The sequence below is a fragment of the Notamacropus eugenii genome, chromosome 3 (assembly GCF_028372415.1).
Source record: "Notamacropus eugenii isolate mMacEug1 chromosome 3, mMacEug1.pri_v2, whole genome shotgun sequence".
Taxonomy (NCBI): domain Eukaryota; kingdom Metazoa; phylum Chordata; class Mammalia; order Diprotodontia; family Macropodidae; genus Notamacropus; species Notamacropus eugenii.
Genome location: NC_092874.1, coordinates 4,475,987 through 4,502,220, shown reverse-complemented (window position 1 = coordinate 4,502,220; position 26,234 = coordinate 4,475,987). Strand labels below are relative to the sequence as shown.

At 40.0% G+C, this 26,234-nt stretch overlaps 1 pseudogene; it reads left to right on the top strand.

Moving 5' to 3' along the window:
• The first annotated feature begins 18,849 nt into the window (after positions 1–18,849).
• On the top strand, positions 18,850–24,712 carry LOC140531303 (small RNA 2'-O-methyltransferase-like; annotated as a pseudogene).
• The last annotated feature ends 1,522 nt before the right edge of the window (positions 24,713–26,234 follow it).

Genomic DNA, 26,234 nt, shown 5'->3' with positions numbered 1-26,234 from the left:
GAAGTCACTGTGCCGAGTATTGGTTGTATGGACAAAAAAGTGAGACAGCTCCTGCTTTCCAGGACAACATTATAATGCTGGAAAGGGTTGCCATTTCCTTCTCTAGCTCATTTTACTGATGAGGAAACTGAGGCAAACAGTTAAGTTACTTTTCCAGAGTTACAGAGATAGTAAGTTCCTGAGGCCAGATGTTCCTGACTACAGACACAGTGTTCGATCCCCTGGGTCATCCAACTGCAAGCTTTCTAATAGGTGAGATAATCAAGTATGGAAGGTTTCAGCTACAAGTCAGAAGGAAATGTCCACGGGACCTTAGATTGCAGTGGAAAAACAGAGAGTGATGCCTTTTCTCTAATATCATCTCTGAGCATGAAATTCCAGTTTCTCATGTTGAATCATTTGACAGAGGCAAATACTTTGTAGACAAAGACTGTTCTTTTGGGGTCTTTAGTAGGTGTGACCATCAAGCCATAGGCTGCATCTCCAAGGGGCTGCTTCCCAGGATGATGGCAGAGGGCACGGGACTGGAATTATGGCCATTTCCAAATTCTCAGACTTGTGGTCTTAAGTGAATCCATGGGACTATGAGTATAATAGTGTTGAAGGCCAGAGTTTGACTTGCTTATCCCACATTGCATCCCCCTTGAGGTGCCTTGTTTCTCTTAGTCCCTTCATCATTTCCTTTTTAAGAGCTTTGAACCCCTCCTGGGCTGAATTGCCCCTGAGGACTATTTGTCCTTTCCACCCTAATTCTCCTGAGCTATAGTGGCAGAGGTGAAATATGGAGCCCAAAGTCAGCTTATTATAGAGGCAGAAATGAGAATAATTGGCAGTGGAGAACAGGAGGAGGGTGAGAGAGAAGGTGGAAGTCTAATGTGATTATATGCTTACAGTCTAGGAGAATGAAAGAGTCTGACAGGAGGGAAAAAGTTGGTAGGAAGAGAAGGTAGAGAAAGGGGCAAGATAGGAATTCTCGTTTACACAGGATGGATTTCAGGTGGCAGAGGGATACATTACTGGAAATATCTGCAGATCAGTTAGAAATGCAGGATCCTAGTTACTATGGCAACTGCAGAGGCAGGTGAGATTATCCTTAGGGATGGGATGCTTCCAAATTCAGGGAGTCAAGCCAGCCCAGGACCAAAAATATCTGGGATCTCAGCAGCTTCAACCTGCCCTAAGCCACTGGATCCCTGAATCCTCAGAGTGTTTGGCTCTTCTAAGATGGCTTTTGACTTTCTTTCCATGTTGAACCTGCACACCTAATGGGAAACCACCTCAGACGAGCGTAGGTGCTTGGGAAAGAAAGTTCCTCTTTTGAGGTAGAACCTTCTGATGCTGCTGCTCTGTCAGTTTGCTCAAATATACTTTAAGAAATGCACTCTGCTCCAATACGGGCAGTTCAGATATGGGGTAGTGAGGTCACAAATACAATCAAAAGAAAGGCAGAGGCTAAAATGAATTCTGCTGTGTGTGCTTGTTTGTGTGTGCATGTGCGTATGGTGTGTGTGTGTGTGTGTGTATGTGTATGTGTGTGTGTGCTTACATGTACAAGTGTGAGCATATGCATTCTTTCTCTTCAGCCTGGGTCTTGCCTTTGGTTGCTCCCTGTGTTTTTGTTCCCTTTACTCTATCCTGCTACCAATTTTTTTATCTCCTTCACTTGTGATGCTCAGGATATTTTCATTGTTCAAAGTTTTGTATTGATTTTTGTCTGGGACTTTTTCTTCCTCTGTCACCTTTTATGAGCCATTATCATTTCTGAGCTTTTGCTCCCCTTCCATCACTGCACATGAATGGGGGACCAGACTTGTTACATTACCCACCTCCCCGCCTTCAACCACTGCTGCTTCTTACCTTTAACCATGCAGGAAGGATTTTTAGATTTCCCTGGGGTATCCTGTTACTCGTAACTCAGACCTGCCCAGTTCCTCAGCTCTCACTGAGTCTAGAAAAGTCCAGACTATCCTTATGTGCATCCCTTGAAAAGTTTGGCAAACTTTTCCCCCAAAGTCAGAGGCATTAGCAAATCAAGATGAGGGGATCCCCTTTGCATCTTTGTGTATTCCACTGAACAAATGTGAATCTCAAGTTCCATTTATGAATTGCAACTTTACTGAAAAACTATGCTGTAAAACACATCCAGAATCTTGAAAGTGAAATTGTGACGTATTAGTCATTAAGGTTCGATGTCATCCCTTCCTTTAGAGCGTATTCTCCAGGTTCTGGAAAATCTCCATATATGTCATGTGCTAATCATACATTCCAGAGAATAAGGTCACATAAAGCATGTTCTGAGAGGTGTGTTTCCAGCCACACTTGTGTGTACCAGGGAGGTCTTTGGAGCCAAAGACTGGAGGTGAATGATGACAACTTGCAGAGGATCTCCATGGAATTGTTTGTTCCTGACTTCTCTAAAACCCCTCCATTTTCATGACAAGATTGAAAGAAGACTAGAGTGCCAAGCTACGATGTGGCTGAGACTCAGTGTGGTCATGCAAAGTCCCTCCTCTCTTGAGGCCCTGTTTGGTGCCAGATGTCGTATCTTTAGTATGAGTTAATTCCATATGATGGCAGTTTTCTTCTGCTCCTTCCACCACCAGTAGCACTGAAATTCAATCCCTCATTTTTTTTCTGCTAAAAATCACCTTGTTCTCCCTGGAATCTAAAATATCAACAGTGGCTTTAAGTTCTTGGGCCCTGAAATAAACGTTTAATTTAGCTCTTCCTCTGTAATTCAGGGAGGAGGCAAGCAGGTCAGCCGTTTCACCAGGGAAAACAGCTTCATTAAACAGGAATCTTCAGTATTCTAGACACATGGGAGTGATCTCTTGTAAGTCCAGAATGTTTCCTGAACTTCTTCTGTCAAAAGTGTTTTCTTTATGTAAAAATTAATTTCAGAGAGGTATTTCTCCTTAACTTGGATGTTGGTTCAAAAATCAAACTGTCTTTCTTCTGTCTGGATGGTCATATATCAAATTAATCTAAAAATAAACCCTCAACTCTCAGAATTGCTGTTGCTTTATTTTGGTGTTGGGTTCACAATCAAAGCATCTCCTTTTTTCCCCCTGAATGGTCACAGATATGCTCAGAAATGAAACTTCAGGGAGTTTAAAGTGCTATTGTAGGGCCTGGAATGGATATTGCTCAGCAATTTTCCCAGGGAAAATAAAGCCTCTGAAGACCTTGTCTCCAGGAATGGGCCATCCTTGCATCTCTGCTCCTCAGCTCTTGCCCTGTCTGATATGCCTCTGAACTTTGGTGGTTCTAGACCTTGCACACCCCACCCCCATGCTGTGCTGTCCTCTGCCTTCTTCTCAATTCAGGGTTAGTTTATGGATGATGGACCACAGGAGAGAGCAACTCGAGGATGCCATGGCCTGAGCAGCAATAAGTCTATCAAGAATTCAGAGGAAGAAGGAGTAGGTCGTTGTATTTAGACAATGAGAGTTTCCGTGATAATTAAATTTGTTGTTGAAACTCTCTCCCAGACAACCACTGACAGCATCTTCTGGGGCTTGATGGGAATCTACACATTGTCCCTCACACATATCTGAGCAAGGTACATTGTACTGTGAAACAAGCCTGATGGGTCATGGAGCTTCATCATAAGGGTTCCCAAGGGAGGTCCACAAGCATCTGTTTTGGGGCAGGCATTATGCTAAGTGCTAGAAGCATGTTCTAAGTACTGTATTATAATATGAATGACAGAAGACTGAGGATCTTCCCCCAACATGGATGGAGGACAAGATGGGGGAATTTGAGGGTTAGTGACCTGGAGTGAGTTCACTGTGCTTGTGTTTTCATCAGTACCAAGCAATAGCAATGTAACAGAAAGTGTGAGCTAGGTTTCCTTCTCGAGGGGAAGGGGAGAAGGATGGAGGGATTCCTTTCTACTTGCCAGGTTGTTAGGGAGAATGAAATGGTCTTTCTGAAATTAGAAGCAGTTCTTCAAGGAGAAAATAAAGACATAAAAGTTATAATGAGGTATACAGGAATCCTAAGGTGTTAGATGGTTGGAAAGACAAAGGGTATGAGAGAGAGAGAAAGAAAGGAAGAAGGAGCAGTGAAATCCTGTTATGTTGCAGGTGTGCCATTCCTCTTGTAGAGAAGAGAGCTAAAATCTAAGAAGCAATTCTTTCCTTGTGTGCTCAGAGTGATGTCATGGCTCAGTAGGCAACATTTTATTAACCTCCATAATTCTGGCTAAAAACGATGGGGAGAGAGCGTGTTGTAGGTGCATAACCTACACCTCTTTTACTTCAAAGAACAGGACTTAATATTCCCAATACGCAGCCTTCTCCGCTGGCAATCTCACTGGGGTTCAGCCATTCATCTTTGCTTGTAACTTCCCCTAAACTGCTCAAGAACTAGCCCTGATGGTCCTGCCACTATTGTTTCTTACCTTCATTATCATGTCATTAGTATACATTGTTCTTCACACACCTAGTCCAAGCTCCAGGACGAAAGGGACATTAGTTATCCTGGTAACCATCCTGAGGAGGCTATAGACCTATGCCTAGGTCCATTCCCTTAAGCTCACAGCCTGCTCACTTTTTTTTTAGATACAATTGTAACTTTTATTATATTAGCTCTGCCCACCTAGAACAATTCATATTTCTACAATTATTTAAATCTGACTTTATTTGTATAAAAAGTGTTTTGTAATTATGTTTATGCAGTTCCTGGGTTTGTCTTAGTAGGTATACTCCCAGGTATTTTATACTGTCTATGGTTATTTTATTTTTAAAAATAATTTATTTATTTATTTTAATGTTCTACAATCACTACCATAAAACTTAGATTTTTACCCCCCCACACCTACTCCTCAACATCCCCCTCCCTCCCCAAGATGGCATACAATTCTATATAGGATCTACATATATTTTCCTACTGAATAGATTTTCACTATAGTCAAGCTATGTAGACGAGCTAAAATAAATGGAGGAAATCATATAACAAATCAAAACATAATACACACACACACAAACATGATCTGCTACATTATGCAAATGAATTCCTTAGTTCTTTCTCTGAGTGTGGAAGGTGTTTTGCCTTAGAAAACCATTGGGATTTTTTTTTAAAGTTCTTGTGTTATTAAGAAGTTCAAAGTACACCAGAAAAAACTCTCGCACACTGTGGTCGTAGCTGGGCACAAAGTTCTCCTGGTTCTGCTCCTTTCGCTCAGCATCAGATCATAGAAGTCCTTCCAGGTCTGTCTGAAGTCTTCTTGTTCATCATTTCTTATGGTGCAATAGTACTCCATTACATTTATATACCATAATTTATTCAGCCATTCCCCAATTGATGGGCATCCCCTTGATTTACAGTTTTTGGCAACTACAGAGAGTGCCGCTATAAATATTTTTGTGCATGTAGGACCCTTTCCCACTTTTATGATCTCTTGGGGATACAGTCCTAGTAATGATATTGCTGGGTCAAAGGGTATGCACATATTTGTAGTCCTTTGGGCATAGTTCCAAACCACTCTCCAGAATGGTTAGATGAGCTCACAGCTCCACCAACAATGAATGAGTGTTCCAACTCTCCCACATCCTCTCCAGCATTTATCATTTTCCTGTTTTGTCATGTTTGCCAATCTTATAGGTGTGATTTGGTATCTCAGAGCTGTTTTGATTTACATCTCTCTAATCAAAAGTGATTTAGAGCATTTTTTCATATGGTTGTAGATATCTTTAATTTCTTCCTCTGAAAATTGCCTGTTCATATCCTTTGACCATTTATCAATTGGGGAATGACTTGTATAGTTGCACATTTGACTCAGTTCTCTATATATTCCAGAAATGAGGCCTTTATCCACAAGATTAGCTGTAAAAATTCTTTCCCAATTTACTACATCCCTCTGAATTTTGGTTGCATTGGGGCTTGCTCACTTCTGAGAAGGTATAGGGCTTGGTAGAAGCAAGGCTGGTCCTGGAGTCAGCAGACGTGGGCTTGAATTCCACCTCAGACACTTGCTAGCTGTGTGACCCTGGGTAAGCCCCCTGACCTCTCATATTCTTACTTTCCTCATCTATAAAGTGGGAACAGTATGCATTACCTGCTCTTATCCTTGTTGTGAGAAAAGAACTTTGAATCATCATCATCATCATCATCATGGCATTTATCAAGCAACTTAAGGTTTGAAAAATGCTTTACCAATATTATCTTATTTGATGTTCTAGAAGTAAGTGCTATGATCATTCCCATTTTTCAGATGAGGAAACTGAGGGAAATAGAGGGAAGGTGACTTTCCAGGTCACACTGTGTCTGAGGCTGGATTAAAACTCAGGTCTTCCTGACTCCAAGTTGAACACTCTATCCACTGCACCACCTAGTTTCCTTTGCAAACCTTAAAGTGAATTATTCCTTTATTTTTCAGATGGGTATTTCTGTGACTTTTTTTGGAGGAACACCTTGAAAGATCCTTCCTGCTGATGTAGAGTAAAAAGCCCTGTTGATTCAATGCTTTCATCTCTAGGATGGTTTTTTAAATTTTTTCTTAAGATAAATTATTTATGGAAAATAACAGACATTTCCTGAAGACCAAACTGATGTTGACAAGGGTCCCTGATCACTTTTATTTCTCACCAGCTGCATTCTGGATTCTCTCTTGTATGGGGAACCTCCCCGCCTGGAAACTGGAATTTACCTCTTGGAAATACCTCCAGCACTGTGCCAGTTCCGTCTAACTGGATAGTAACACTTAGACCCTTCAGTTAAGGCAAGTACCTTGGACAGCTCTGTCTTTATTGGTCTTCATTTCTCATTGAGCTGTGGGGACTCTGGACTTCTCTTCTTCTTCTACCGTATACAGACACAGACACAGACACCCCCTCCCAGACACACATGCACACACAAACACAGCTTCCTTTTTATGTGTTGTCTTCTTCCATTAAAATGGAAAGTGCTGCAGTTAGGGGTCATTTTGTTTTTGCTTGCATTTGTATTCCCAGCATTTAGCACCATACTTTGCACTTTGTAAGTATTTAATAAATGCTTGTTGACTTATTGACTGAAGTTTGAGTTTTAAAACAATATGTACAGCAGCTCTTCTGGTGGTAAAGAATTGAAAATTGAAGGGATGCTCATCAGCTGGGGAATGGCCGAACAAATTGTATTATGTGATTATGATAGAATAGTATTGTCCTATAAGAAATCATGAGCAGGATACTCTCAGGAAAATCTGGAAAGGCTTACATAGGCTGATGCAAAGTGAAATTTACTGTGTACAAAGTAACAGCGATATTGTAAGATGATCAGCTGTGAATGACTTAGCTATTCTCAGCAATACGATGATCCAAGACAACTCTGAAAGACTTATAATGAAAAATGCTATCCATCCCCAGAGAAAGAATGGATGGTATCTGAATACAGATTCAAGCAAACTATTTTTACTTTCTTATTTTTCTTGAGATTTTATTTTGGTATACACTTTCTTTCACAAAATGAATATTTTGAAAATATTTTACATGACTACACATGTATAACCTACATTGAATTGCTTGCCTTCTCAATGGGGGTGGAGGGTGGGGAGGAAGGGAGAGAATTTGAACTCAAAGTTTTAAAAACAAATGTTAAAAATAGTTTTACATGTAATTGGGGAAAAATAAAATACTAAATAGATTTTAAAAACCCAATATGTACAGAAGATGGAAGTCAGGTCAGGGAACTGGGGTTGGTATGGGGATGGAATATGATAGCATGGTACTGACTGATCAGAACTATATATCAGAACCACTGATGCTCAGAATGAGAAGAGGTGTCAAGGAATGCTAAAGAATGCATAACGTATTCTTTAACAGCTGTATTGGTAAGAAGAGGGGAGGAGAGGCTTAAATGAGGGAGGGGACTGCTATGGGGGTTGGCTAGGAAAATGCCAATGGAGCACAGAGAGGAAGTAGGGCTACTGTACTCATTCTGCATCTGTTTATTCTGTTAAGGAGTTGGTGGATCTCTTGCAAATGATGGAAACACAATGGCTAAGAAGCCTTTAAAAACCAAGCTAAATAAGGAGATATTACGAAAGTTTTGTGGCTTTTCTTGATGAATTCAAGTCACTTGGCCCAGGTGAACTCTATCCCAGAATACTGCAAGAGCTGAAAGTTGTGAATGCTGAGTCACTGTCAATGATCTTGGAAATATCATGGAGAGCTGGAGAGATGCCACAGGGCTAATGAACAGTGAGTGGTGTCCTGATTTTCAAAAAAGTGGGGAGACTGCAGTCTTCAGATGACAGGTCAGTGAGTGACTTTTCTTCCTGGAAAAAATCTAGGCAGTATTCTTAAAGAAATGATTAGTGAACATCTAGCAAAAAGGGTAGTGTAAATATAAAAAAAGGTAAATGTTTAAAAAAAAAGTGTAACTAGATGGCTTCAAGAGTGCAGAGGTCATGCAAAATAACCGCAATCCCTTTTTGAACAAAGTTACTGGATGGAGAGATCACAGGAATGTCTAGACTCCAGTAAAGCATTTGACAAACTTTAAGCCTAAGGATAAGATGGAAAGATGGTCACTTGATAATAATAGAGTAACATGAATTTGAGATTCATCAACTGACCCTAGCAGCTTAGGAGGATTGTAGAGGAGTGTCCAAAGGGTTCCCTTTTGTCCCTCAGGTACCTAAAATACATCATAGATATAGAACTGGAAAGGACCTTACGGGTTATCTGATCCAGCTCCCTCATTTTACAAATGAGGAGACAAAGACAAGGAGTAAAGTGACCTACTCAAAGTCAAAGGTACTAAGTAGATGAGATAGGATTTGAACTCAGGTCCTCCAAATACTACTACTATTGGTGCTATTGCTGCCACTGCTGCCACTACTGTTACTACTACTATTACTACTACTACTACTACTACTACTAGTACGACTACTACTACTACTGCTATTACTACCACCACTACTACTGCTATTGCTACTTAGCGAGTTGGTATTTACATAGTTCTTTAAGATTTTCAAATCACTTATATTCACTTATTTTCACTTATTCTTGCAATAATAGTGGGAGACAAATGTTATTATCACCCCCATTTTGCAGATGAGGAAACTGACGTTAAGGGGTTTGCCTAGGGTCATGCATCTGGTAAGTGCATGAGGTTAGATTTGAACTTGGATCTTCTTGATTCCAGTTTTGGAATTCTCTTCACCGAGTCACCTTTTTACTCATTTATTTATTTATTTACTTATTTAACTTTTAACATTCATTTTCACAAAGTTTTGGGTTCCAAATATTCTCCCTCTTTGTCCCCTCCCCCCCAAAACACTGAACATTCTAATTGCCCCTATCACCAATCTGCTCTCTCTTCTATCATCCCTCTCTGCCCTTGTCTCCATCTTCTCTTTTGTCCTATAAGGCCAAATAACTTTCTATGCCCCTTTACCTGTATTTCTTATTTCCTAGTAGCAAGAACAGTACTCGACAGTTGTTTCTAAAACTTTGAGTTCCAACTTCTCTTCCTCCCTCCCTCCCCACCCATTCCCTTTGGAAGGCCAGCAATTCAATATAGGCCATATCTTTGTAGTTTTGCAAATGACTTCCATAGTAGTCATGTTGCGTAAGACTAACTATATTTCCCTCCATCCTATCCTGTCTCCCATTACTTCTATTCTCTCTTTTGATCCTGTCCCTCCCCAAGAGTGTTGACTTCAAATTGCTCCCTCCTCCCATTGCCCTTCCTCCCATCATCCCCCCCACCCTGCTTATCCCCTTCTCCCCCACTTTCCTGTATTGTAAGATAGGTTTTCATACCAAAATGAGTGTGCATTTTATTCCTTCCTTTAGTGGAATGTGATGAGAGTAAACTTCATGTTTTTCTCTCACCTCCCCTTTTTTCCCATCCACTAACAAGTCTTTTGCTTGCCTCTTTTATGAGAGATAATTTGTCCCATTCCATTGCTCCCTTTCTCCTCGCAATATATTTCTCTCACTGCTGGATTTCATTTTTTTAAGATATGATCCTATTCTCTTCACTTCACTCTGTGCGCTCTGTCTCTATGTGTGTGTGTGCGCGTGCATGTGTGTGTGTGTGTGTGTGTGTAATCCCACCCACTATCCAGATACTGAAAAGTTTCAAGAGTTACAAATATTGTCTTTCCATGTAGGAATGTAAACAGTTCAACTTTAGTAAGTCCCTCATGATTTCTCTTTGCTGTTTACCTTTTCATGATTCTCTTCATTCTTGTGTTTGAAAGTCAAATTTTCTTTTCAGATCTGGTCTTTTCATCAAGAATGCTTGAAAGTCCTCTATTTCATTGAAAGACCAATTTTTCCCCTGAATTATTATACTTAGTTTTGCTGGGTAGGTGATTCTTGGTTTTAGTCCTAGTTCCTTTGACTTCTGGAATATCCTCTTCCATGCCCTTTGATCCCTTAATGTAGAAGCTGCTAGATCTTGTGTTATCCTGATTGTATTTCCACAATACTTGAATTGTTTCTTTCTAGCTGCTTGCAATATTTTCTCCTTGACCAGGGAACTCTGGAATTTGTCCACAATGTTCCTAGGAGTTTCTCTTTTTGTATCTCTTTCAAGCAGTGATTGGTGGATTCCTTGAATACTTAATTTGCCCTCTGGTTCTAGAATCTCAGGGCAGTTTTCCTTGATAATTTCATGAAAGATGATGTCTAGGCTCTTTTTTTGATCATGGCTTTCAGGTAGTCCCATAATTTTTAAATTGTCTCTCCTGGATCTATTTTCCAGGTCAGTTGTTTTTCCAATGAGATTTCACATTCTCTTCCATTTTTTCATTCTTTTGGTTTTGTTTTGTGATTTCTTGGTTTCTCATAAAGTCATTAGCCTCCATCTGTTCCATTCTAATTTTGAAAGAACTATTTTCTTCAGTGAGCTTTTGAATCTCCTTTTCCATTTGGCTAATTCTGCTTTTGAAAGCATTCTTCTCCTCATTGGGTCTTTGAACCTCTTTTGCCAATTGAGTTAGCCTGTTTTTCAAGGTGTTATTTTCTTCAGCATTTTTTGGGGTCTCCTTTAGCAGGGTATTTACCTGCTTTTCATGCTTTACTTGCATGTCTCTCATTTCTGTTCCCAGTTTTTCCTCCACCTCTCTAACTTTATTTTCAAAATCCTTTTTGAGCTCTTCCATGGCCTGAGCCCATTGGGTGGGCTGGGATACAGAAGCCTTGACTTCTGTGTCTTTGCCTGATGGTAAGCATTGTTCTTCCTCATCAGAAAGGAAGGGAGGAAATGCCTGTTCACCAAGAAAGTAACCTTCTATTGTCTTATTTTTTTCCCTTTTCTGGGCATTTTCCCAGCCAGTGACTTGACTTCTGAATATTCTCTTCACACTTACTTTGCCTCCAGATCCTTCCAGCCAGCGCTTGGGGTCTGAGATTCAAATGCTGCTCCCCAACCTCAGGGCTTTGGTGGGGGCAGGGCTGCTATTCTGTGTGAGATAAAGTTCAGGTGCTCAGGTGGGGTCAGGGCTGCCACTCAGGGCTCAGTTCCCTCAGGGGGTTTATGCAGAGACCTTCAAAAATGGATCTGAGCTCCTGCCTGCTTTGGGAGCCCTGGTCTGCTGCCACCTCGGCTGCTGCCTCCCTAGGGGGCCTGAATTATGGGGGCACCCCACTCCCTTCTCGGCAAGCTGAGAAGACCCTCTCACCAACCTTTGGTGCAGGTGGGTGGAGGGACCCACGCAGCTGCTGGAGATTCTGTCCCTGAAGCCTGCTCCTCCTGGTGCTGCTTGGCCAAAGCAGGGCTGGGCTCGGCTCCAGGTCCGCAGCGTGATGGACTTTTTGCTTCAGGTTTTCAGAGCTCTCTGGAACGGAAATCTTGTCTGCTTTGTTGCTTTGTGGCTTCTGCTGCTGCAGAATTTGTTGGGAGTTCTTTTTTAACAGATATTTTATGGGCTGTGGGTTCGGAGCTGGCATATGTGTGTCTTTCTACTCCGCCATCTTGGCTCTGTCCCTCACCTTGCTGTCTCTGACTAATCTATATCTGTATCTATATATTTACATAAAAACATGTTGTAATAGAGGCATTAGCCACTGGTGAAGGGTATCATTCCACTCCTCACAAAGTCGTCTTTGGATTGTGCCAAGGAGGAGAGACTGAAGTGACTTGACTAATTACATAGAAAGAAAAGCTTGGCTCAGGGCATGATGCACACTTTCAGGTATTTGAAGGGATGTCATATGCAAGAGGAATTTGATTTACTTTCCTTGGCCTGAGGGATGATGAGCAGTTGACAGAAATTACTGAAGGGAAGAGTTGAGATCAATAGAAGTAAACACTCTCCAACCACCTAAGCTTCTCACCTGAAGAAGAGGCTGCTCCAGGAAATACTGGGGTGGCCTTCAACAGAAGAAGTCTTTAACGTAAGATCAGATCATACCTTGCTGGAGGTGCTGGAGGTGTCCTTTGTCTTCAGTGGCCTTAGAGGGACTTCCCACCTCTAAAGTTTTGTGATTATGCCTGTGTAATAATTACTGTTAAAGAGTACAGCATGCCCTGATGTGACCCCTTTCCCCCATTTGCGGCTTTTGCCTTTCCCCCACACCTGTTTCAGCCTTCTATTGTTTAACCTTTCAACAACATGGACAGATGATAGAGTGGACGCAAAACCACAGCATGATATCTAAGAGTAGTGTCCAAAGTGCTAAGACTCAGATCCTGCCATAGTCTGCCATAGATCTTTGGGGTCTCAGGCTTCCCAGGAAATGTGTTTCCTATTTGTACAGGTTTGTGATAATTGCAGATTCCCTTGAGAAAACTGACCTTTACTCTTTTGATCCATGTCAGGATTTCAGCAAAGCATTTGATAAGACATGAACAGGCATCCACAAAGCTCTTACTCCATGCCTTTCATTGTGCTAAGTTCAGGTAATTTGGAATTTTAGGGATTCCAACATCATTGGTCCTCTTCAAAAATGAAGGACAAACAATAAGTTCTTGGAAGTCAAAGAAAAAACAAAAATCATGACTGTCCTCAGGGAGCTTGTGTTCTAATGGGAGATAATACGTACTTTTCTAGGTATACGAAAAATACAAACACAACCAACATGATGTGACCCTGGTGGGGAAGGTGCCCACAGCTGATGGGGCAGGAGAAGGACTTCAAGAGGAGTTAGCTCTTGAGTTGAAACCAAGGAATCCAGGGATTCTGTCCAGTGCCCAAGTGCCAACACTCACCTCTCCACACCAACTTGTCCTCCTTCTGTGCATACTTATCAATGTACAAGCTCTTTCCCAATGCAAGTTGTAGGTATATAAAGAGAGACCCTTTCAGTTTCATCCATTGTTCCAGTGAAGGACAGAGCTTCTAGGAGGGGCTTCTTGTAGATTGTCACTCTTCTGTCCAAGGTTGCACCATTTAGATGAATTTAGAAGTGAATGAAAGACCAGTGCCAAAGAGCTCTCATGTAATACTTGAGATTTCCTTAGAGTGAGGTTCCAGGGAGGTACCCTTCTGCTATGTCCCTGGTTCTGTGCCAGTTAACATTCTTGGCATCCTTTTAGATAAAGGTATTTAACCACACAGCAGATGACATGAAGTTGGGAGAAATAGCTGCTATTGGATGCCAGAGCAAGGTTCAAAACTACCTCAACAGCCTAGCAGAGGAGATCATCTAATGAAATTGAATGTGATTGAGATTAAATAAAGGTCTTCACCTGGGTACAAAACTGCCTTTAAAAGTGCAGGATGGGTGGAGTTTGAGTGGAAAACAGTGACTCTGCCAAAGAGCTGGAGCTTTTAGTGTACTGCACTCAGTGACTTTTCAGAATGCCAGGTGCTGTCTCCTTGGGAAGTTTATACCGCTGAGAAGCCTGGCAGATAGAAAAACTGACATGAAGAAGTGTGTTTGACTCCAGCTTCAGATACATACTCACCAGCTGTGTGACTCTTGGCCTCAGTTTCCTCATCTGTAAAATGAGGATAATAATATCACCTACCCTGCATGATTGTTATGATGACCGAATGAGACCATATATATAAAGTGTGTTATAAATGTCGAATAAGCTGCCTAGTTCTAAAAATAACAACAGTAACGACAATTACTTTCATTACATCCCAATTGTTGGTGGTACAGTGGATAGAGCGCTGAGCCTGGAGTCAGGAAGACTCATCTTCCTCAGTTCAAATCTGACCCCAGACATTATTAGCTGTGTGACCCTGAGCAAATCACTTAACCCTTTTTGTGTCAGTTTCCTCATCTATAAAATGAGCTGGAGAGGGAAATGGCAAACCACTCCAGTATCTTTGCCAAGAAAACCTCAGAATGAAGTGTTGGACATAACTGAAAAAAATGACAACCCTACTTTTTTGTGGTCTCCCTATTCAAGTAATTTTATAGTATTTAACCATTTACATACTACACTAGTTCTTTTCCCACCTCCCACACCTATTGAATGTTTGTTTCCTGAGAGGTAAGCTGTTTTTTTTTTCTTCCAGATGCCTTGCTCATAATGCCTTGCGTTGAAGGATGATATGCCAGCTTTATGAGGCCTGCCTCCATCTCCGATCTTTGAATTTCCAGCACACACAGTTGCCTAATGCACAGTTCCTACTTCATAAATGCTCATTTAATCCATCCAAGGCCCCGAGCAACCTTTTCAAGCCCGCTGTTCTTAGATTCATGATTTCACAGTTGTTTTGGGTGTCTGACTCCCTATCTACTGCCAGGCAACTAGTTGTTGATCTGGCGGAAGCCTGGTCACTCACGGAGTGCACCCCTCTCTCCCTGAAGGGATCAGCTCTTTCCAGCCAGGAAAGGTCTTTTTGCTCTGGGTACACTCTGCCTGCTGGAATCCTCCCTCATTGAGGAGAGCCAATGAGCCATTTCTAACTGGCCTCTTTTACAGAAGGTTTCTCTAGTTCTCTCAGTGGGGACTCCCTGACTTCTGTGGGAGGAATTATGAACACTAATTTCCCCTCTCTCACTATGCCACAGTCTGCCAGGTTCCTTCTGTATCCATGACAACGAGCATAGAGACCTTTTCATGTCCTTTTTAATTAAAAGAAAGTGATGCCATCTTTTAGATACAAAGATGCCCCAGAATGCTGACATTTCCCCTGTTGGGGTGATGAGATTGCTCTGAGATTTTTCATTCTCTTACCTTTTCTCCTTTGTGAACAATGGTACTCTCTTTAATGGCAGCTTATCACCACCAAGGTAAAGTCCAGGCCCATGAAACTGGGCAAAGCTAACGGGCCCTTTTGGGAACTGACTGAGGGCCATGCTCTGCTTTGTTCTATGCTCTAACTGGCTCAGAAGAACATGAGGAAAACAGATTGGGTGAACCGGTTCATTCCTGGGATTAAAAGGCTTGTTAGCTGTCTACTCAACCATCAGACCTGCAGCAACACACCAAATCCCGGCTGCCTGTATGTCTCTGCTGGGGTCACTTGCTGGCTATTGGGATTAACACCTGGTGATTGTGGTGCTAAGCCTTAATTACTTTTCATTCTGGTTTAATAATTGTCATTAGGAAACAGCCCCTTTCTTAGACTTTCCAATTACTTGGCAGCTCCCACTACCTAGCACCAAGGATCCTACAATTTCATGTTGTAATTAGTTATTATTTTCCTATATCCACTTTTAAACGAATGAAGATTAACAACTCTTTTAGTCCTCCTTTCTTTTTCCTTTGGTATTGTGATTTTCGTGAGACCAAACTGAGAGCATGTCAGCCTCCCTCACAAACACACCCCATCAGAAATGATGCTGCCTGTGTGACCTTGGAATTGGATGCCTTGCTAAGATACAATATGGGATTTGAGTTCCCATCTGCCTCTCCTCAAGGGCACGATTTCAAGCTCTTGGAGCTCTGGAAGCATCAGGGAGGGAAGTCATATATAAAGTAGAAGAGAGTAAAAGGGAGAGTTTATGGGATTTCTATGCTCTGATATTGACTACAGAACCAAAGGGAAAGAATATTTCATATTGATTGGAATATTTAGGCATTTATCTGGTTGTTAGTAGATAAGGAGTCTGCACATCTGCCATTAGCAGTAATCAGGGCTACTTACATATATTTTCCACACACTGGCAATAGAACAAACTTCTTAACTTCTCTTATAAGAAGAATTCCTGGTGAATGGAAAGAATGAGGCAGGGAGATAGATAGAGGAGGAGAAAGAAAGAATGGTTCTTTTAAGAAAGATTACTGGTTTAGCCTTCATATAAATAATCTACCCCCTTCCAAAGGGTACCGCAGTAGGTAGCTAGGTGGTACTGAGGATAAAGCCGTTGGAATCAGGAAGACCTGAGTACAAAATCTGCCTCAGTAACTAGGCATGTTAACCTGGGAGAATCCCTTGATATCTTTCACATTCCATTTTCTCATCTGTACCAGTTGGGATAATCACAGCATTTACCCTCCAGAGTTGTGAGGATAAAATAAGGTAACATGTGTAAAGGGTTTTGCAAACTTTAAAGTAGCTATGTAAATGAGATTATTTTAAAATCTTCTCCCATAAAAGATTCTTTCTGATACCTCATGGAGTTGTGAAGAAGGCTTTGTGTTATTGGATATGATGTCAACATAGAAAAAGTTCTACCAAGCTGGAAAGGTTTTGACTAAAGTTCTGGACATCAAATGCATCTATTGTATTAGGAACAGCCTAGCTGTGAAGAGACAGGGAGCTCATAACTAGTAGTTACGGTGACCAGCCAATGGAAGTTTTGGTCATAATGAACCATGAATCAGAAAGTACAAACATGACCTAAGCCCTGCATTGTCTCCTTACACTTGCACCTTGGTGCTAATAGAGTGACAGAGAGGGAGCAGAGTGTGCTAGGTAGGGATCTCTAGTACCTAGACTGTTTACATAAAAATAATTTAGCCATGGGTCCTTGGAGTAATGGATCTGTCCAAGTACCATTCAACTGAGAATTATTGGAGAGCTTGAACACCAACATCAATAGTCTCCAGATGAAACAACTATCCTCAAATGAAAAGAGAAGACCTAAGTTGAATCCAAATCAAAGGATGATTCTCTTGTGATCCTTGGAGAGGTCAAAAAAGGAAGTGCAGAAAGGAAACAATTGCCTCCATTGGCAATAGAAAATATGATTTCATTGGGCATTTGATTATTTCACGTGGAAAAATTTATGTTGAGTTTAAGCAAAGAGACCACCATCAAGATCACTAAAAGTAGCAAGTTACCACCTCTCAGCCTTAGTTTCTTCATTTGAAAATGGGGATAACAATAGCATTTACCTCACAGGATTGTTATGCAGGTCAAATGAGATTAATCTATGCAAAACATCTTGCCAACCTTATAGAACTATATACATGATGAGGATGATTCTCATAGCTACTATTTGTCATAGTCATTGTCAAGAATAAGGCAGGAGGAAAATTCTATGTAGTGTTTTCAAATTTCCTCCAAACCAAGTCAATACGTGCTTTCATTCTTGGTGGCATCTATGGGAAGGTAAGAACAAAAGATGATGTGACAAAAAACTATTAGTTAATCCAAAAGAGGTTAAAGTCTGTTAGTGGGATGAGAATTTTTTCATCTTTACTACATCTTGTCAAGAATTGACTTAGAGGCATTGAATGTGGTGAGGATCAAGTATCATTGCAACAAATGAAGTTGAATGTATTTGAAAAGACAGGAAAGAAGAATCAATTTAGGAATAATTTCAGAATCAGCTCTGTAGAGATATAAGTAGAAACTTATTTACTCAAAAGAAACAAAAAATATTTTGAGAGGGTCAGCAGCAGCCCAAGGGACCATTTCACCACCAGTGTAATCATGTCAAGAGAATGGATGGGCCCAGCCTTGCCCCTAGGGAGGTTGGTAATAGAGACAGGACATTGGAGAACTATCTTCTAGTGATAAGACCCTCACTTAGGTGACTACCCTCTGTGGCTTGGAAAGACCCATCTGCCTCATGATATTGATGGTTCTTTGTGAAGAGTCAAATAATGGACTGAATAGAGCAAAGGTCCAAGTCAATTTACAAGAATGAATAAAGATGATAAACAGATACTACATTCAGTCACCATCTATCCAGTTTGGCCTACTTAGGCTAATTATCAATTGAATGTATTGAAGTCTAATGGAGTGGGGGTGAGAAGGGGAAGGCTGATCAGTGACCCTACTCCTTAGGGATATTGGGACTTGTTCCGTGTGATACAATCTCCATTTGAGCATGGGCAGATCTTGTTTCTGCTCTGCTAACCTCCTGAAGGAGCAGAGTCTTTGGTTTGTCTGCTGAGCCAGAACTGACAGACAGACAGAAGAGTCTCAGGGGACTTGGATTCTTTTTCCTTCCTAGATATATTTGAGTAAATTCTGAATGAGGAAAAGAGACCTTGGGTTCTCCCTCTCACTGAGGGTCATACCCTGCGGCTTGTGAGAATGGTACCAGCATTAGCAGTGGTAGGTTCCTGGCTGCTGTCCTGTGACTGATGAACAGTGGTTCTGATATTGCTTCTGACCCCATTATGTCTTTTCTTTATTTTCATTTAAAGTTTCAATGAGACAAATCTAGGCTTGATGGCAGGAAATCTTACCAATAATTTCAATTACCCAACAGAGTGAAATGACTGCTCAAGAGATGGTGAGTTCCTCTTTTCTGAAGGGCTACTCTTCTCCCTCTATGCTCCCTTAACAGGTTACCTCAGCAGCTATGTTTGTTCAATTAACATATCTTATATACATCATTCATATATTTATATATAAATATATTCTCAAGTATTCTTATACATATATACAAATGTTTAAAATATATATGGCTATATTAGCATGTATGTGTAGATGTATGTATATATATATATATATATATATATATATATATATATATATATATATATATATATATATATATATATATATATATACACATACACACACATTTTTCTCTCTCTCACTCTGTATCTAAACAACACCATAAGTTTATTTTAGATTTTCTAAGGAAACAACCAAGTGATTCACATATGCCAACTGTGAGCTCTTACAAAAGCTAAAATCATTGAGGTGCTTGCTGGATTGGATATTGATGCAAACATACTAACATGGAATATTATATGCTGGTTCTATATACTATCTAGAGCCCAGGGAAAGATCTTAAACTATCACCTTATATCATGGCTCTGTTGTGGAAAAAGCTCTTTGCCTCCTTGGATTTGATTTGATAACATGCATAGGACTCATAGAACATTTAGAAGCTGAAGAGTCAGCCCTGTTAGCAGAAGTTTTATCTCCATTCTTATCTCCAATCATAGTTATTATCCACACACCAAATTCCAAATTCAATCCTTTGTTTTCAGGATAGACACTATTCTGACACACAGATCAGAAGTTTCAATGGAATGGAGCACATTTTCTTCAGATGCAGAAAAACACTGATTATTTAGAGGAGATTACTGGAAGAGGGGAACCACCACCTGGAGCTGAAGCGGTTGGGTTCTGTACTCAGATAGGAGTCTTTGGAAAAAAATATACCAAACATTGATGAATCTCTACACAACAAAAAACTATAGAATGTGCTCACATGACAATTGGTACAGTGACATATCCAAGCCTGAAGGAAGAAAAGTACCTCCAGAAGGCAGTATGCAATGAAGTTTTTTTCAAATCTTAAAAATGATGAGAGATCTACTAAAGAGTCTTATGATAAAGGACAGAGCTAGTTGTGATGAGCTTGAATCCTGAATGTGATGAGTCTAAAAAAATGACCTCACTGAGGAGACCAAACCCTCTAAAGCCATTCTGTATTGGAAATGAATTTTATATATCTCAGAAAAGGACTTTTTCTTTCCCCAAAGTAAAATGCATGTATAGTGGCATTGAAACATTAAAAAGGATAATTGCTAATGAATTAATGCTAAGCAGCAATGGTTCTTTTGCTGTGATTAATATTGTCAGTGAAGAGGACAGTGAGTTGAGTGACACTGATAAGGATGATTATGACTTAGATGGTGACAATGGGGAGAAACGTTATAGTGAGGGCTCCAAAGGACTGTCTGTCATGGAGGAGACTATGAAGATCATTGCTAAGTCAGGGCTGCTTTCAGAAATTCATGGAATTAAATTAATTTTAATAAGTTATGTTTTAATGGGTTACATATTATGTATATGCACATATGCATATGTATGTACATATACATATTCATGTAAATATATGCATATGTATTAAACCTTACACACACACACTCACATACATCTACCTCTAGACTCTCTTCTGGCCATCAGTCCAACATTATCAATTTGGATTTTTCTAACTAGATGTTACTTAAGTACTTAAGATAAGTACTTCCTGTGTACTTATCTTATGATCAATATGTTTGAAACAGAACTAATTATCCCTTCCTCCACCCCCAAACTGCCGCTCTTTCCCAGTTCCGTATTTCTATTAAGAGCATCACCATCTTCCAAGTCATTTAGGTTCATAACCCCAACTCCTCACTCACATTCACCCCACACAATCCATCAAATCCTTTCTATCTCTACCTCTTTTATATCCTCTTTCTTCTCCACTCACAAAGCTACAACTCAGATGGAAACCTCTCATTCCTTCTAATCTGTACTGTTGAAATAGCCCCCTAAATGATCTCTTACCATTATAATCATTCTCCCCTCCATTGCCAAAGAGATTTTCCTAAAAGAGAGGTTTGACTATGTCACTCCCTCCCATTCAATGATCTCCAGTGGTTCCCTATTACTTCTAGGATCAAATAGAAAATTCTCTGTTTGGCATTTGGAACCCTAGCCGTCCCTACCTTTGAAGCCTTCTTACATTTTATTCCCCTTCTTGAATTCTGTAATTCAACTTGACTAGCCTATTTGTTGTTCCTCAAACACAGCACATTATCCATGCTGCGCATTGGCTATCTCTCATGGTGGAGATGCTCTTCCTCACCTCCATCTCTTGGCTTCCCTGGCTTCATCAAAATAGAGCTCAAATTCCATTTTCTCCTAGCACCTTCCCACAACACTACCTTCCTCCAGCTCTCTGCTGTCTGTATCTTATGCAATTATGTATATGTACAACATATCCACACCTTCCTTAGAATGTGAGTTCGTTGAAGACAAAAGACACTGTTTTCCACCATATCTTCTTTCTTTTAACTTTTAAAAAAATTAGTACTTTGTTTTCCCTGGGTATATATAAAAACAATTTTTTAACATTTGTTTAACTTTGAGTTCTAGATTCTCTTTCTTCCTTCTTCTCCTTCTCCATTGATAAGGCAAGCAATTTGATGTAGGCTATACATGTGTACTAATTGAAAACATTTCTGTAATAGTCATGTTGTGAAAGAAAACATAGATAGACCAAAAGGGAGGGGGAATCTCAAGAAAAATAAAGTAAAAACAAAGTATACTTCAGTCTGTATTCAGACACCATCAGTTCTTTCTCTGGGGCTGGAGAGCATTTTTCATCATAAGTCCTTCAGAGTTGTCTTGGATCATAGTTGATCATCTTACAATGTTGCTATTACTTTGTATCCAGTACATTTCACTTTGAATCAACCCATGTAAGTCTTTTCAGGTTTTTCTGAGATCATCCTGCTCATCATTTCTTATAGCACAACAACATCTCATCATAATCACATACCACAATTTGTTCAGTCATTACCCAACTGATGGGCATCCTCTCAATTTCCAATTCTTTGCCCGCAGGAAAGAGCTGCCATAAATATTTTTGTATATATAGGTCCTTTCTCTTTTTTGTTTGTTATCTCTTTTGGAATGTAGAGCTAGCAGTGGCACTGCAAGTCAAAAGGTATGCATGGTTTTATTTCCCTTTTGACATAGTCTCAATATGTCCTACAAAATGGCTGAATCAGTTCACAGCTCCACCAAGTGCATTAATGTCTCGTTTTCCTTTTCTGTCCCATTAGACAATCTAATAGGTATGAAGTAGTATTTCAGAATTATTTTAATTTGTATTTCTCCAATCGGTAGTTAGTTAGAGCATTTTTTCATCTGGCTATAGATAATTTTGATTACTTCATCTGAAAATTGTTTATATCTTTTGATCATTTGTCAATTGCAGGATGGTTCTTACTTTTATAAATTTTAATCAGTTCTCTATATGTTTGAGAAATGAGGCCTTTATCAGAGAAACTTACTTCAGATTTTTTCCCCCACGGTTAATATTGCCAATTGTATTTGCCTCTATCCTATTCTATCCACCCTGTTTATTCTACTCTCTCTCCTTTCAACCTGTCCCTCCTCAAGTATTTTGCTTCTAATTTCCCAATCCCCCAATCTGCCCTCCATTCTCTTATCTCTTTCCTTAAAAGTAAGATATATTTGTATACCCAATGAGTATGTATGTTATTCCCTCATTGAGACATTTCTGCTCTCTTCCCCTCCAATGTAGAAGCTTTTTCTTACCTCTTTTAAGTGAGATAATTTACCCCATTCTACCTCTCCTTTTCCCTTTCTCCCAGGACATTCCTCTCTCACCCCTTAATTTAATATTTTTTAGATATCATCCCTTCATTTTCAAGTTATTCCTGTGCCTTCTCTATGTACTCCTTCTAGCTGCCCTAATAATGAGATAATTATCACTTACAAATATCATCTTCCCATATAGGAATGCAAATAGCTTAATCTTATTAAGTCCTTTATGATTTCTCTTTCCTGTTTACTCTTTTATACTTCTCTTAAATCTTATATTTGAAAGTCAAATTTTCTATTCAACTCTGGTCTTTTCATGAAGAATGCTTGAAAGTCTTCTATATCATTGAATGTCCATTTTCCCCCTGAAGAACTATACTGATTATACTCAGTTTTGCCGGGTAGGTGATCCTTGGTTGGAATTTTAGCTCCTTTCTCTCTGGAATATTGTATTCCAAATCTTCTGATTCTTTAATACAGAAGTTGCTAAATTTTGCTTTATCCTGACTGTGGTTCCCCAATACTTGAATTCTTTCTTTCTGTCTGCTTACAATATCTTCTCCTTGATCTGGGAGTTGGGTAATCTGGCTATAATACTCCTGGTAGTTTTCATTTTGGAATGTCTTTCAGAAGGTGATTGATGGACTCTGTTAAATTCTATTTACTCTCTGGTTCTAGAATATAAGGGCAGTTTTCCTTGATAATTTATTGAAAGATGACGTCAAGGTTCTTTTTTAAATCAAGGTTTTCAGACAGTCCAATAATTTTTAAATTATCTCTCTTGGTTCTATTTTCTAGGTCCTGGTTTTTCCAATGAGTTGTTTCATATCGTCTTCTATTTTTTCATTCTTTTGATTTTAGTTTATTGTTTGTAGATTTCTCAGAAAGTCATTAGCTTCCATTTGCTCAATTCCAGTTTTTAAGGAATTATTTTCTTCAGTGAGCTTTTGTATATTCCTTTTCTATTTGTTAAACTCTATTTTTTAAATATTTTTTCACCTGTAGTGAGTTTTTGAGCCTCTTTTTTTCATTTGGCCAGTTCTGCTTTTTAAGACATTCTTCTCCTCATTGACTTTTTTGTACCTCTTTTACCATTTGGTGTAGTCTATTTTTTAAGTTATTATTTTCTTCAGTATTTTTCAAATCTCCTTTACCAAGCTGTTGTCTCATTTGTCAAGATTTTCAAGCATCACTCTCATTTCTCTTCCCACTTTTTCCTCTACCTCTATTACTTTCTCTTCATAAATCTTTTTTGAGTTCTTCCATGCTTTGAGAGATCCTCCATATTTTTTTAGAGGCTTTGGATGCAGGTGTTTTGATTTTTTAGTTTTCTTTTTAATTTTTTTTTTTGTGTTTTGTTTTGATCTTCTTTGTCACCATAGTAACTTTCTATGGCCAGATTTTTTTCTATTGTTTGCTCATTTCCCCAGTCTATTATTTGACTTTTAACTCTTTGTTAAAGTAGAAATTTGTTTTCAGGGTGGAGGGTGAATTGTCCTAAGCGTGAGGGGTTTTGTGCGGCTGTTTTCAGAGATACTTCTAGGGACCTGTAAGTTTTCAGTGTTTCCAGAGCGGTATGATAGAGAGCTGCATTTACTACTCTCCTCGTCTATGCTCTTGTTTGGGAGTGACTATAAGTCCTCTTTTCTGCCCTGGAACTGTGAGGAGGGCCCCCTTTCCACTTTGGCTGCAAGCTCTGGTGTGCTAGTGCTCCTCCTTACCCTGGGACTGCCATCCATGACTGTGACTGGGATCTGAGTATGGACAAAGCCTCAGAGTCTTGGGCAAAACAACAGTGCCAACAAAGAGACCCCTGTAATCTCCTTCTGACCCAGTTGTTTGACCCCATTCCTGTCAGTGGGCTGAGAGCTCTGGGAAGTTGCTGCTGCTGCTACTGAATCACTAGTTCCTGGTTTGCTGGGGCTGGGGCTGTGGGCCTGTGATGAACTGTGCTCCATTCTCACCCTCATGCAACAGACTTTCCTGCCAGTTTTCTAAGTTGTCATTGGGATCTGTGGGATTCTAGATCCAGAGGTCCGGAAACTGCCACTGCTGCCACTGATTCAACTGCCCTGAGGCCTGCTCCAGGTTTGTGGGGACCTGGTCTGCCCTAGCACAGCCTGCACTGGACTACACTTCTCTCTCATTCTAGTGGAACAGACCTTTCCTGCTGACCTTCTAAGCTGTCTTGGGCTGAGATATTATTTTACTGTCTTTTTGTGGGTTCTGCCACTTTAGAATTTGTTTCGTGTCATTATTTTAAGATATTTGGAGAGGTTTGGAAGATAACTCAGGCAAGTCCCTACCTGTATTCTGCCCTCTTGGCTCAGCTTATCCATATTTTCTTTTCTTCATATTCCCAGAGCTCGACACAATGCTGGCCCACAGTAGGCATCTGATAAAATCTGGTTCATTGGTTGTTGCTATTGACTCACAAAGGGTTTATAACTGTTTTAATGTATGCATTGGAAGAGATTTTTCTTCATATACATGTTAGACTAGATGACCTCTGAAGTCCCTACAACTCTGTGAAAATATGGCGGGAAATCCTCCTTAAATTTCTAGGAGTAATGACTGTTATTTAATTAAAGAAATTGAAATGATTAATAAAATCAAAGATATAGGAATCTACTACTTTGTCATCTCCAGAAAGGCAAGAATTTAGTGTCATTAATATTTTTGTATCACTTCCCATTCTTGCCCCCTCTAAGACTATGCACTGAGATCTTTAAGGAATGAGTAAATGACTACTTCTCAATTGCATTACTTGTGTAGGTATGAAATGGACTAGTTGGATTCTATTACCCCTTCCTAATGTGAAATTGAGTGATTCTCTGATTAATTTATCTCCAAATACCTATGGTAAGGCTTTTAGGGGAAATAAGATGCTTTAGGAAAGTTTGTTGATTTGGATTTACTACAGGTTCAAAGCTGCCTTAGAACTAGGGACAGTGGTTACTCCTGTTGCCATGAAGGGTCATGACAAAATTCTAGGTCCCTGTCTACTTCCTGTCTGTTGGTATCCAGGCTATCTGACTTCTTCATACCCCTTGGCACTCTCTCCTTTGCAGGGACTTTCATTCACTTTGTTAGGGTGGGTGCCATGATATTGAGTATTAGATCCCTTTTTCTTGGCAGAGAGGGATGGCTGGCAGCCAAATCATCCTTTAGTCTTTTGGGGACTGTGCCTTGCTCATCCATGATGACACCAGCTCAAGCTTGGCATCTTAGTCTATGAGGAGCACATCATTACCAGCTAAGCTGCATCATCAGCATTTCAGGCAGAAAGTGAAGTGTTCAATGGAGAGCCTCATCCTCCTCAAAGATGATCATCAGAGAATCTCATCAGTTGACATCCCCAGGGTAAATCTAGGCGGATCTGATGTATGATATTTTAAGACATAAACCAAACACAGAATTTTAAGTGACCCTTTCCACTTCACAGCCATCTTCTGTGATATCTCCAGCATGACTCATACTTTTGCATTTTTCTTGAGGGCTGTGTTTTGTCTGAATGTGAGTGAACCTTTTTTCTCATACAAAGAGTAACCCATACTCCCCTAAGGAACTGTAGCCAAGTCATGTGGTTTAGCCTTTGAAATAAGCTTTTCTGCTTTACTTCTATGAATCCACATAGCTTCCCATATTGAATAGACCACATCTTTAACAGTAAGGAGTCCTATTATAGAATCCTTATTGAATTGATTTTCTCCCAGCTGCAGAAATATTCCAGTGGCTATGAAGCAGATGGAATATTTGGAAGGGGTGATTGTCTTGGGCTAAAGAAGTTAGGAACACGTTGAATGTGATTTAAGGCAGCCTGTGATGGAGAGAAATTAGACAGAGGGTCACAAATGTCACTAAGTGACAATATCATTGGTGAATCTATAGAATTTTAAGAATTAGAATCACC